The sequence below is a fragment of the Zootermopsis nevadensis genome, unplaced genomic scaffold (genome assembly GCF_977971745.1).
Source record: "Zootermopsis nevadensis isolate Lab colony 2312 unplaced genomic scaffold, Znev_1.0 Znev_ptg000004l, whole genome shotgun sequence".
NCBI lineage: Eukaryota > Metazoa > Arthropoda > Insecta > Blattodea > Termopsidae > Zootermopsis > Zootermopsis nevadensis.
Window position 1 is genome coordinate 683,402 of NW_028259136.1, and position 12,988 is coordinate 696,389.

Below are 12,988 nucleotides of genomic sequence, written 5' to 3' on the forward strand. Positions count from 1 at the left end.
GGCAAAATCGAATTGTAAATCCATGGCAGTCTCCTTCACATTTTCGCTTTGCTAAAACCTTTTTAATAGCACTGCCATTTGCTTATGCGTGTCTGCGACCGGTGATGCAAATTGTCATTCCATAACACAGATATACTTTCATCGTCGTGATGGTGGAGGTAGCAAGCACATTTGAAACGTCAGTGAACTTCATTTTTAACAACATACTAGCGTGTACCTAGCTTGTGAATCTGTCCAAGATAACAGTCGTCAAGTAGGTTTATTAATTATTGTATCCAGTTCTTGAATTTTGCTGAAGGATTGAGAAGGTAATATTAAATTGGATGTTGAAGGAATAATGCTGACGATATAAATAGGATAAAACTGTCCTGGGATCCAGCGCAGTGACTTGCAGAATTTGGTGCAAGCGGTGCTTTGGAATTTGTTATTTAAAATTACTTAACTGATAAGATATACACGGTCTTTAATATCTCGAACACCACGTTCGCTGGTTCAATTTCCGTTCGGAGCACGGCTGCTAGCCTGTGCCTGTTTCTTGGGTGTTACATAGTCCTGTATCAAGTTCTTGGGGTAGGGCTGTTGAAGGTGTCGTACCAGATATGTGAAAGATTAATCTTTCAGCCCATTCGATATGTTCAGACTGGTATACTGATCAGTTTAAAATATAATCCTGTGGTGTGTTAGAATGAGTAATTTTTTAAAAAGTTTTTAAAAATATTTCTGTCCTTGTTACGCACATATATAATTGTGTGTTTATATGCATACATTCGTTTTATTTTATTTTACTCTTTTATAGCATGAATAGTCCTCCTCCCCGTCCATTCCATTCCGATTCAGTTAACCGCGTAATAACTTACTTTCCCTTGAAAAGAGCTCGCCATTTAAATCCTTGCCTTCTTTTGTTCTCTGTGAAAGTCTCTCGAAGCTGTCTTGCTTTTGTGGAACTTCGTGGGACTCTTGTAACTTAATCAGAGTAGAGGATAATGACCCTGGAAAGGTAGTTACATGTTTTTGAAACGCGGTAGCTGTGAAGGCGGGCTTCTTATCTCGAGACAGAACTCGCATTGCAGTGATAGTCTTCAGTTGTCTTTACGATGCCCATGGGACGTTATGGCGGTCCCGGAAGCACAACAGCAGCTTACAGGTAATCTCCTGTTCTCTGTCTGTCTGTCTATCTCTCTTTCTGTCTCTCCTTTGTAGCCCAAACTTCTGACTTACAAAAAGAGACGGAGAGAGATTCTCAGTATGTATTCGGCCGGAAACAAAGCTTATTTCTCCGAAGATATATGAGATGAGAAATGGTATTGTTATTCTGAAATATGATATTGAGGGTTTGTTTTAGGGTTGGGGATAAAGAGATTAGTGCATCCCCCGAGTAAGGAACCATCAAAAAGTATTAGGTGGAATAGTTTTAGAACTCTGAAGTGTTATTGGCTGCCAATACTGGTGATATGATTCGCCTTGTATCGTGACTGGATTTTATTACTACAGACGTCCCAATTTTGTTATCGGACTGATATTCTCTTGTTGTGTAGTGAAACGTGCTGCTTTCTGTAGGCTGAAAGAGTGAGGGAAATATTTCCGGTGTATATTGCCGCATTCTGTTTTGGAATATGAACTGGAAATTGCTATGAGGATTATTAGTTCCTTTAATGCGCTGCTATGACGTAATACATGAAGACTGCCTTGTTTTATAAAAAGTCATAAAGTATATGAAAGTGTACATAAAGCTAGAATGCACGCTTGAAGTCGTACGAACGTAAATTTATTGCATTAATGCTGTGCAAAGAACTACGAGTTGTCAATCCATTCAGCACGTTTTACTTGCACTGAAACGTATGAATTTGCGATGTTCTTGTCCTCTGTCTAAACATAATTTAAGATGACAGCAGCTTTCCTTTCTCGTGTGTGCCGAAGAGCAAAAGACTGTTTACGTGAAACTTATTACGTGCAACCGATTTGACGTAACTGGTTTTTCTGTGTGTGACCCAACGCGTCATAAAAGCACTTTAAGCCCTGGACGTTTCAGTAGAGATGGTGCCATTCTTCTGTAAATAATCCCCGATACATTTGTCATTTGTCCAAATCCTACATCAACTTTTACGCCCGTATCGTAAACTGGGATCTGTGTCTGAACTTTGCGAATGGTCCGGTTCGCCATTCTGAATCGTGTCGTTGTTGGTGGTCTGGGTTGTAACGCCGCATTGGACTTGTGCGAAATACGGTAAAGTTATCGACTGTTCCTACACTGTAGGAAAGCCTATGTTTCATTGATTCTGTAAAGGTTTGTGGCATAAAAGAAACACTATTTTGCGTTTTGTACAATTTTTAAGGTACATTTGATACGATATTTCGAGAGTTGGTGCTATTTACGTCTTCAGGTGAGTGGTTGTCATTATTCTGGAACTTTTTGTTTTGTATTCTAAGTGATTATGTTCAGGATCGAGTTTGGGACCTTTAGAATACTAGGCTAGTACACTAACAATATAGAGAAAAAGATGTCAGTATAAGGACAACCAATCTCCTGAAGACTGGAGCTGAGGCAACTCTTGAACCGTCATATAGGCTTATATTAAATGTATCTCAGACAATATACAGTCAAAAACAGTGTTTCTGTATGCTCCATAAGAGAACTATTATATAAAATTGTAATTTAGTCTGGTTTCCCCATAGCCTATATCTGTTTATGCACATCGAAATAATCTGTGTAAATAATCATTTAATCTCCATTAATTTACAACTCCCCTTCAGGAAAGTGGAAGGGAGTCAGGAAAAACTAAAGTTAAGGGCTCAGTACAGGTGATTCAAATTTATTAGACGAAGGCAAACATAATGAAATTACAAAAGAGCCTTTTATAATTAAGTAGATTTAAAAAAATGCAGAACTAATGATGGTTTATGCTCACCAAATACAAGGCAAAGGAACAGTGAAAGAAAAGATGATGAAATCCTTTAGCAATTTGGTAATTTCGTGTAGTTCGAAGAGACATTAACCAATCGAAATCCAGAATCTTCCATTTCTCCATGTTCTGTGCACGCTGCTATTTTTGTTGAAATACCGTGTGCGCTTGTTGGTAGATACAAAACCTTCGGAGGAACATGCGGCCTCCATCTTCAGGGCTGGAGGTAGTGTGTTAATTCGAGTTTGACATACCTGAAACTCGGCCAGTTTGGTCGTGTGCCATCACATTAGAAGACTTCGACGTGTACACATGCAGCAAATTTGTGTCGAGATGTGAGGATGGATGGTGCAGCTAGTCTTGACAGTTATTACTTACTCCAGAGTACACTAATCATAATTCTGCAGGTTGAGCAGATCTCAGCATGTCCATTTGGATCGAAGCTGACAACAAAGATGAATAGCTTTCCCGACATGGCTAAACTACCGGAAGATGGGGTTCACAGCTCATTGTACCATGGGGAAGAACTCGCCGTGAGTTATTTTTTCCATATGACCTATTTTTTCGTTGTACGTAAGGAAATGACACCGTCTTAAAGATTCCCATGACACGGGTTTTTTCAAAAGACGGGAGGGCTTGGGGGATAGAATGAAGGAAAGGAGAAACGAGTCTACTAGAGAAACTGTTTCATATAGATTGCAATGGTCAGCCTCCGCCACGTCTGTTACGACCATTCAAGCAACAGAAATAAAGAATGTTATAGAAGGCCTTTTCTGGTTCTAACCCGTCAGGTTTGCTGAGCACGCGTGAGAAAAGGGACCTTTTTTGTTCAGGTTGGCTACCGTCCATGCAGCAAGCTGAGAGAAAATGGCCCACGAAGATTCATCTTGCACCCGTCCGTTTCTTTCGTCTTGTTCTTCAGCGCACTCTTTTACCGTGCTGACAAATCATGTGGAAAGTACGCTATGAGGCGCTCGTACTAAGGGAGATTTGCTAACCATTTTTCTTTGCCGCTGGCGGCATCCAGATGTGCTGTGAGCTCCGAGCAAGTGAAGGGGAAGTCCGGGTGAACGGGTTAGCGTTACTTCGTAAAAAGGATAGTTAAAAAATTCCAATGGCGTTTGGGCACTCTCCTTTTCAATGCTAATTTAAATGTTTTTTTAATATTATGGATCATAAATATGTACTTGATTTCGTGGCCATCTGTTAAGAAAGTTAATGAATAATTAGTTCTTCAGCCTATTGCACGAAGAAGTTTAACTGTTGTAGTAAAGTTGAAATTACCCATTTATTTCATGAAAAAGTTATCATGCTTCTAGACCACAGTTAGTTTATAAATAATATGGCACACGGTTCTTACATGACGGCAGCTCACTGCCCTGATTCAGATTAATCCGGCGCACTACGTGATACTGTTTCCTTAACATCCGTTTTAATATTGTCTCTGCATCTACTCCTAGGTCTCCCAAGTGACTGCTTCTCTTCAGGTTTATGGACGGAACATTTTTGCAGCTGCTTACTGTATATTCCATCCATGTCATCCTTCTTGGTTTAATCACAGTAATGTTTATCTGAGGAGGGCAATTTACGACGCTCGTCATTTTGCAGTCTTTTTGTCCTTCAGTTATATCGTCTTTCTTGGGTCAATGCGCTCCTCGGTCTGCAATCAACCCCAGGTTGTATTTACCATACGATGAGATGCGTTCTTAGTCAAACAAAAGAACGATAGGTTTAGTTTAGGTGAGATTTCAAGGTCTCACACCGGCGAGTTTGAAAATGACTCTTTGAATGTCTTCTGAGTTGTTGCGCCATGTGGACTCGTGGAAGTTTACCAACGATCCCATCGCAGATAACACATCCGAAACGTCGCCAAATTTCCACCAGACCACGCGGCCCAACAACACAGAAGGCTATCATCTATCAGGTTAGTCTGAAGTGAAATAAAGAAATAAATACCGGGAGAGGTTGGAGGAATTGAAGAAACACGTATTGAGAACTTCTTGTCAAACTGAGAGACGAAATTCAACCGTAATTATATTAAAGAAGGTAACTCGTCACCCAGGTGATGGAGGCAGTAAGTTTATCTGAAATGTCGGTTAATATCTGCTAGACTACCCAGCACTGCATACTAAAAACACAGCCATATGTGAATTGAGGAACTGATTTGTTTATTGGCTAAATCTATTTTGAAATGTGTTTTTCCTGTATACGAGAGCACGAACAATAATGAGGCCCACAAATGTAGTGACAGGTGACGGGTGACACACACGGCATATATATATATATATATATATATATATATATATATATATAAAATATTTCAAGTAACTTTGGGAAACTGTCGACCAGCTAGACATTTTCATTGAATAAACGACTTTAAAGATTGAAAACATTCACAAAAAAACCTTTTTGACTTCTCTCTATTCTTAACCATTGTATCAAAGGAAAGGCGGGCTGCAAACGTTCCAGAAACCGCAGTTTGCCATTCTCTGGATTTTAAATTTATTCTAAGCTCTCTCTCTCTCTCTCTCTCATACGTGTGGATATACATATAAAATCCTATTGAATTACGGAATAATAAGGAGCTCCTGGAATAAATTCCAGGCCGTTATGCCGTGAGTCAGTAGAGACAATGTAGAATGGCAGGAATTTACCCTCACAGCTTGGACCCAGACGGCCTGTAGAAATTTCTGGTTCCATCGTTACCATTCCTACAAACTAGAGGCATGGCTTTAGGGCCCAGATATCGGCATACAAATGTGACCACAACACTGTTAAAGTATTAGACATATTTCCCTGTAAGTCGAAATATTCAACTTCACGACAAAGATACAGAAATACCCACTGAATTGTAAACGCGACCCATTTACCACTAAATGTGTGGCTTTGATAAACCGTTCTGAACAATAACGTAATTACTCACGTGAGTTTCTGAGCAGGTTCGTTTTAAATGTTGTGCAAGAGGACGTCGAAGGTGAGTGTTTTCTGGGATGCTGCATTTTTCAATCTGGAAGATATTGACGTTTCAGAGGTACTTACTGTGTCCATCATCAGGGTGATGTGTAAGCCGAAATTGTATGTGAATATAGCAAATTGACGAATAGTGGTAACAGAATAATGCAGGCCTGTAAATATGTGTTAAGGCTGCGAATGTATATATTACAGGTGGCTGGATTTATATTGGTTTTGTAGGCGTACCAAAATGTTTTGACACGAACTGGGAAATTAAATACAAACAAGAAAAATTTATACACACACGCAGTGGCCGAACAAGCTTTATAATATTTAAAGATAAACATAATTAACATACACAACCTATAAATGAAAATAATTATTTAATGTACATAAAGTTATGCTGATTAACACATGAATCTGAAATTATTAAGCCCTATAGTGAATAGAACAATGAATTTTCCCTGCATTTAGCTAATCGCATATGCTTACGAAATTACATATGAATGTAGTAAATGAACAAATAGAGTTATTAGATTTCCACATTGATGTGTTGATTATATAATACACGAACGCAATTAAAGTAGTTGTGTTTGTATGACGTATTCCTGAAAGTTCTTAAATGTTTCTTCACTTGCCTCTGTTAGCACTCAAATAATACTAAACGCTGATGGTTATCACTTTTGCTGTGTTCCGAGGCGTCTGCAGGCCTGGCCGGCGTTTCCCGTTCGTCTTTCATTCTCCTGTCTTGTCCTTATTTTTCCTTCAGCCTGGTAAAGGCGCATATTGGCATAAGCAAGCTACCCCAATTCCCTTTACATTTAATCAATTCCTCGACAGATGGTCTCAGATGTTAAGTATTGCCGTTAAACAGATAAAAAAGAATAGGCGTACGTGTATAATTTTGCTCGATTCCGGAATATGGTGTAAGTTTGTTTAAGACGACTCGGAAGACAGGAAACAGATTCTGTAAATGTGCCGCTTAAGTTTATTGAATTTCATACAAACATCAACCCAGGGCGGAGTCGATGGCTTGTTTTTGCAATTTCGCTGTTCTTTGTCTTTCTCTCATTTTTGGTCTTATACAACGTTACTATTGACACAGCGCCCCTAACCTAGGAATACATTACTAATCCCCTTTTAGGCGTGTTTGAAATCCCGCGAATTGCCTATTAAAATCGCTCATTCCCTTCTTCCACACTCGTGACATAATCCGAGTAGCACGAAATACTTTTTTGTAGTGTATAATATTGGGAAGTTTTACTAAAATTTGTAGACACATTCGAATTTTTTTTCATATCCGACGATAACGGCCAGTTTACATGAAAATCTGTTTGCGTTTCTGCGCGCGGGTGAGAGTTGACAAGGAATTCCCGGACTGCTTGGTTACCGTGGTTGCGTTGGTTGGGATGTTAGAAAAAGAGCCAGAATTGTTACACCACGCGTCCATTTGCTGGTTTGTTTGTTTATATTTGCTGTCGGTCATTCACACCTTTAATTTGCTCACATTTTATCTCTTTTCTTTAGGGTAGAATACGAAGATTTAGACCCAAGTAGAACAACATGTAACATGTACTTTTGTATCTAATCTTGAGGATTGTGGTCCGCGTACCATCTGCTTTAACAATAAACAACTCATTTTGTATTTGAGGTTTCAATATGGTTCTTACAGTGAACAGGGATTATTTCCTTGAACTGTTGTGACCTGTCGAACTTCGTAAACCAGAAGCGTCGTGTCTCTTTGTTGTGCGGACTTAACGCTTAAATATTATTTAGAAGAGCTTCGGTTTTGAAGGGTTAACCATACTTTTGCCTTTGAGGTTAGGTTTGCCTAACATTTTGGGACGAAATTAATATCTCACGCCTTCGAAGAGGAAAAGAATCAAGTTTTTTTTAAGTTAGGCCACGCCCATTCCTGTAGTTATTGAAAAGAAGTAACTTTTTGTGCTGGGAGTATGGTTCGTTTAATGAAATGACTGAGCTTCTGTAAGTCTTCAAATAATTTGTATTGCTTACAGAATTTCCTCGTTCCCCCATCCGTTTTCGTCGACCGCAGTTCGAAGACTCGTTTAAATTGCCATTGTCAGGTTACTTTTTTATGTTAATTTTCTGCCATGATATTTTATTTGTTGGCAGTTACGGATTTCATAATTTATATATTGACGATATTCTCGTATTCATTTCTCAGACTACATAGAGGTTCTCACACGAAACAAAATCGATCTTATACTATATACGTATGATTCATTGACCCAATATATTTTCCCGCCATTTACATATTCAGTGTATCACGTGCATTTCTTGTCTCCCTTATCTGAGCTACATGACCAGCCCATAGAACCCTTGTGTATTTCTTTATCCTGACAATATCTTTATATAGACCCAAAATCAAAACGTTTTCTTGAAATATTTGATGTTTCTATTGTACTTCATAGCATATTAGGGTGCAGTGGGTAGAATGTGTCTCTTATTAAAACAGCCCCTATAGTAATCGCATTGCCTTCATACAATGTACACAACATAAAATAATGTGGCGCCAGGCTTACGGCGATATCATCCGGTGTGAAGCGAAGTCCATTATCGACATTCGGGTTAAGTTAAAATAACGTTTATATTTAACGTGTTCAGTACATTGATAATCGCACGGGATGTAAAACTGTTGATCCCTAAATCAGCATAGTGTTTTAGGATTTTATTTTCCTGCACATTGTCTAGTCTGTCTGTGTCGCTGTAGTTATCTCTTATAGGTCTCAACCACGCACTCCTTTCGCCATCAATCAGAACTTTTCGAATTCCGCCCGTGGCTCTCTTTTTCTCATTTAACACGTTGGCCTTTGTCTCTCTCGTTTCATTACCACGAGGCAGGCGAGTATTTGTGATTTGCTCGCTCTGTAGCACTGGCCATTGGCTGCGGTCGCTTCCCCCGAACTGTAATTCAGTCTGCGAAAGAGTGAGGCTCTCGCGGGACTCAAATGCCATGAAGTGACTGATCCGGTAATATAACTCTTCCGCTTGTCCAGCCGTCCTTGTCAGTGGCGTGCTGTCCTAAACCCCCATGCGTTTAGACCAGTGGTATTCAACCTTTTTTGTTCGCGTACCCCCAGATATATTTTCTCTTCAACTTTGTACCCCCAAAGTTGTTGGTGTATAATTCAAGTTATACATAGTATATAATCTACATCTAAAATAAATTAAATTAATTACATTACTGATTTTTCAGTGTTTATCATAAAATAATATATATATATATATATTTAGAATTTCACGTACCCCCTAAGATGTCTTCGCGTACCCCTGGGGGTATGCGTACCCCAGGTTGAATACCACTGGTTTAGACAACACAGACCGTTTACTTTATTATGTCACTAGCAGAGAGACCGAAGTAATTACTGGGGGGTAATCCGGCCATTTCCACCAAGACTCGAACATAGGACAGTTTACAGAGTTGTCCAAAATAATTGTGATGCATCCGAGTAGTGTCCATAATACCCCAAATGGAACTCATATTCATGATCGTTATTTTGCCCGTAATCCAAAATCAGAATACTGCTGATAAAAATACATACCCGTATAAATGCATTTGTCTTCGAAATTCAGAGGGCTATACAGCAGAAACTGTTTCATTCCATTTATTCCAAGTGTTGCGTTTCTATCAACAGAAACGCTGAGTTTCTCTTTGAAGTTGATACGGATAGGATGACTCTTACCGTTTGAACCAGATCGTCGCCTAAAGAGGAAGGAATGGTAATGTCAGTGACTGCGCTCATTCAAATTCCTGTTATATAGACAACCCCTTTGTCTGCGGCTTCTCGTGCTGCAAACAGTTCTCGCCGTATTTGTGTCTGTCAGTAATCACACCACATGCTGCAATTGCCACACTGAGAACAATTTGACTGAAATTTTGTTTTCTGTACTTTCAAAATTGGAATCGATATACAGACTACATTTGTCAGCAGTGTATCTAATGTTTAACCTCACTGGTGTACTACTTCATTTTTATTCCAAAATATGTGTTTAAAATCAATTAAAAACTTTAGAACAAAATAATCTGACTAAATAGGTTGCATAAGAGATGAAAAATACGTACGGAATAAGAGTAAACCGCTTGGACGTTTTGTCGTAGGTGGGAGGATAAGATTAAAAATACATCTGAAACAAGTAAGGCAAGATGGTCTGGACTGGATTCAGCTGGCTCGCAGTAAACCACTGGTGGGATATTCTGAACACGGTAATGCAATTCTTTGTTTAATAAAATAAGGGGTATTTATTGACCAGTTGAGTGACATAACCTTTTCAGGAAGAATTCTATGGAGTCTGTTAGTGAATTTCGACGTAGAACTGAATCCGTTACTTACGATAAAAAGTGATAGTGGAACCACGGTTCCGGAGAATTTGACGTAAATAAGTCTATACGGAAAGGAAGTTTATATATTGGCTTTATTCTAAATATTTCCTTTATACATGCTTTAAAATTGAGTAAAGTTTGATTAAGACATTGCTTATTTAACTTGAATTAGTTACGCTTAAGATAGGTCTGTGGTAGCTGAAATATGTTATAAAATTTGTGCACTTTAGAGTATCAACATTTCGTGCAAACACCATATCTATACAATATTTTGATCTAGTATTACTGCAGATCCGGAAGTGTAATTTCTATTTTGCAAAATCCAGATTCCATTTTACGAAGACACGCGAAACACGTGTCCAAGCTTACTGAATCGCTGACGTTGTGCACTGTACAGCTTAATCCCAAGTGTCACAGTGTCGTCTTGGGTTATACAGTTCTGTCTCTCCTCTCTGACCCTTGGTCTGTCTGTCTGTCCGCCTGTACTAAAGAGGGCTGTGCTGAATGTTGCTCTGGGTATAAGGCCCAGACTCTCGACACATACAGAGAGAAAGTAAACTAAATTGAGACTTGACAGGAGCTGCAGAGGTCAATTGAGAACCATGACATAAATTACTCTTGTGTCACTATCCATCTCCTAACACTCTGAACTAGCAACCTATTTCTGCAGCAGCTGGAATTACAGGGGAATTTGCTTTCGTATGTGGTGTGAAATAAGACTTGACCGTTTTGACTGCTTTCTGTTGAACAGCAAAACATCTGCTGTGGTGGAATGTTAATTGTTAATGTGCCTATTATTTGTTGCTAGAAAATTGCAAGTCTTATAATTCTTACAATACTTCAGTTGTAGAATGTGCATTACGTACACACTTACCCGAAAAATGTGAGGTCAAGTACAGAATCAGCCTAAAAAAGAGTGAGAGGGACGAGCACCAAACACTAAGACAGATACAGAAGAAAGCCTCACATATAACACAAAACACTGAACATTTGTGAATCTGTAGGTCTGAAGGCTATGGGATAAGCTAAAATTGTTCGCAGGTATAGGCTACTTATGAAGCATTCCATTCCTGTATTCCTTGAAGTATGTCAATACATGTATTTGACAGTGGTAACAAATTGAAACATATTCATAGAGTGATACAATTAATGTTATACAATTTTAAAGGGCTCCAGAAGCGACAGTTTGTAAAATGCAACAAAGACGGGGAAGTTTAGTTTCCATAAACTTTGTTGAAGCTGTCAGTGATGAACATGTGTGTACGCACAAGGCGGTGTCACTGTGTTTATTTAATTCTATGCCCCCTTTCTATAAGTGCCAAACTGTGAAATTAAGAGGAAAGAATTGTTATATTATTCGTCTCAGTCTCTTGCTTTCTATTCTTGATAGATGTTCTGTTGATGTTATAATTTTATTACCTGTTTAATTTAGAGACCCTTGAGGCAAGTGACTTTTACCTACAGCACAAAGGAACATCATATAATTCGTTAGCTGTGCTACACGCTTTTTGTAGTAGTCAAGTAATCTCGGTCCCTTAAATATTAAGGTGGGTTAAGGGGTCTGTAATTGACTGTTACACTTTGGATATTAATAGACTCACATAAGGTTTCTGCCAGCTGATTAGCTCTTGATTTGACGTATTGACTAATGTCAGGGAGGTGGCAGCTTCAATGAACGACCCTGACTTAACATTGTTGTTGATCTTCCTTAGTTAATGCAGACTAATCCTAGAAATATGTACGCCATGCAATAGGTCACGGCCTTTCCAGCTCAGTCCTTTCATCACATGCCACGCCATCTTTTGAATTGATAATGAACCTTCGGATTTCTTAAAAGTGTTGGAATTTTTGACAAGCTGTGCGACTATTAGTTTCTAAACAGAAGTTTAATAATTCTTGTGGAAAAGTAATTTGCTGTATCTGTCGATATAGGCTTATGTAACGAAACTGGTATTTAGGATGTACACAGTAATGTGTTCATCAAATGTGTGTTCCTTGTGGCGTCTTTATTTGAGCAGATTACTGCGTACACTATTGACTATGCGTTAGTCTTAGTGTCTAGCTGACATTTTTGTTCCTGGTGTCATCATATAAAAACTCGTATCGTGATGTCCGCCATGTAAATAGCGACCTAGAAAGAGCTATCTTGAAAGATATGTTAGTAATCCTCATTTACTCCTGATACCTTAATGGAGTACACAAACGTTCCTTCCCAGTTCATGACTTTTACACATTACCCAATTTCAGTCACGATTGTAGAGTTTTCCTTCATATTAAACCAAATTAACTTGTTTCACGTACCGTAAGAATTCAAGGATTTTTTTGCAGTTTATTTGTTTGTTTGTTCTGGCTGTAACACTACATCCTGGCTCACTGCCGCTATGTCGTATGTAACTTCTTGTCTCCGTTTTGTCACATTTCCATTAACTGGAAAACATTACAGTGTCATAGAAGAAAGCAAGAACAACAGTGGGTCATGTTCAGAAGTTTTTGTGTGCAGTTTTCGGTAATGAAAGTGTGGTATGTTCTTTAAACTTGTTATATGGCTGTATGAAAATTAAATAATCGTAGGTGGACAAACGAGTTCTCAGATTTATCTGTCTGGTAAATTTATTAATAGGAAGAGAGAGGAAGAGAGGAACAAGAAAACGAAGAAGAAGGAAACAAGAAAATAGGAAGAAAATGAGGGGTTTAAATAGATATTTTAAGAGAAAATCCATTGATCTTGGTAGGTCAAATGTGCGTAGAAATGTGTCCTTGGCTCTACGACCCTTGATGGGCCATGACTTCC

The 12,988-nt window shown here is 38.7% G+C and overlaps 1 protein-coding gene across 2 annotated transcripts in view; it reads left to right on the top strand.

Annotated features, from left to right (window-relative positions):
• Window positions 1-12,988, top strand: part of tei (irregular chiasm C-roughest protein teiresias) — a 289,615-nt gene that overhangs the window by 60,583 nt on the left and 216,044 nt on the right. The window lies entirely within an intron of this gene.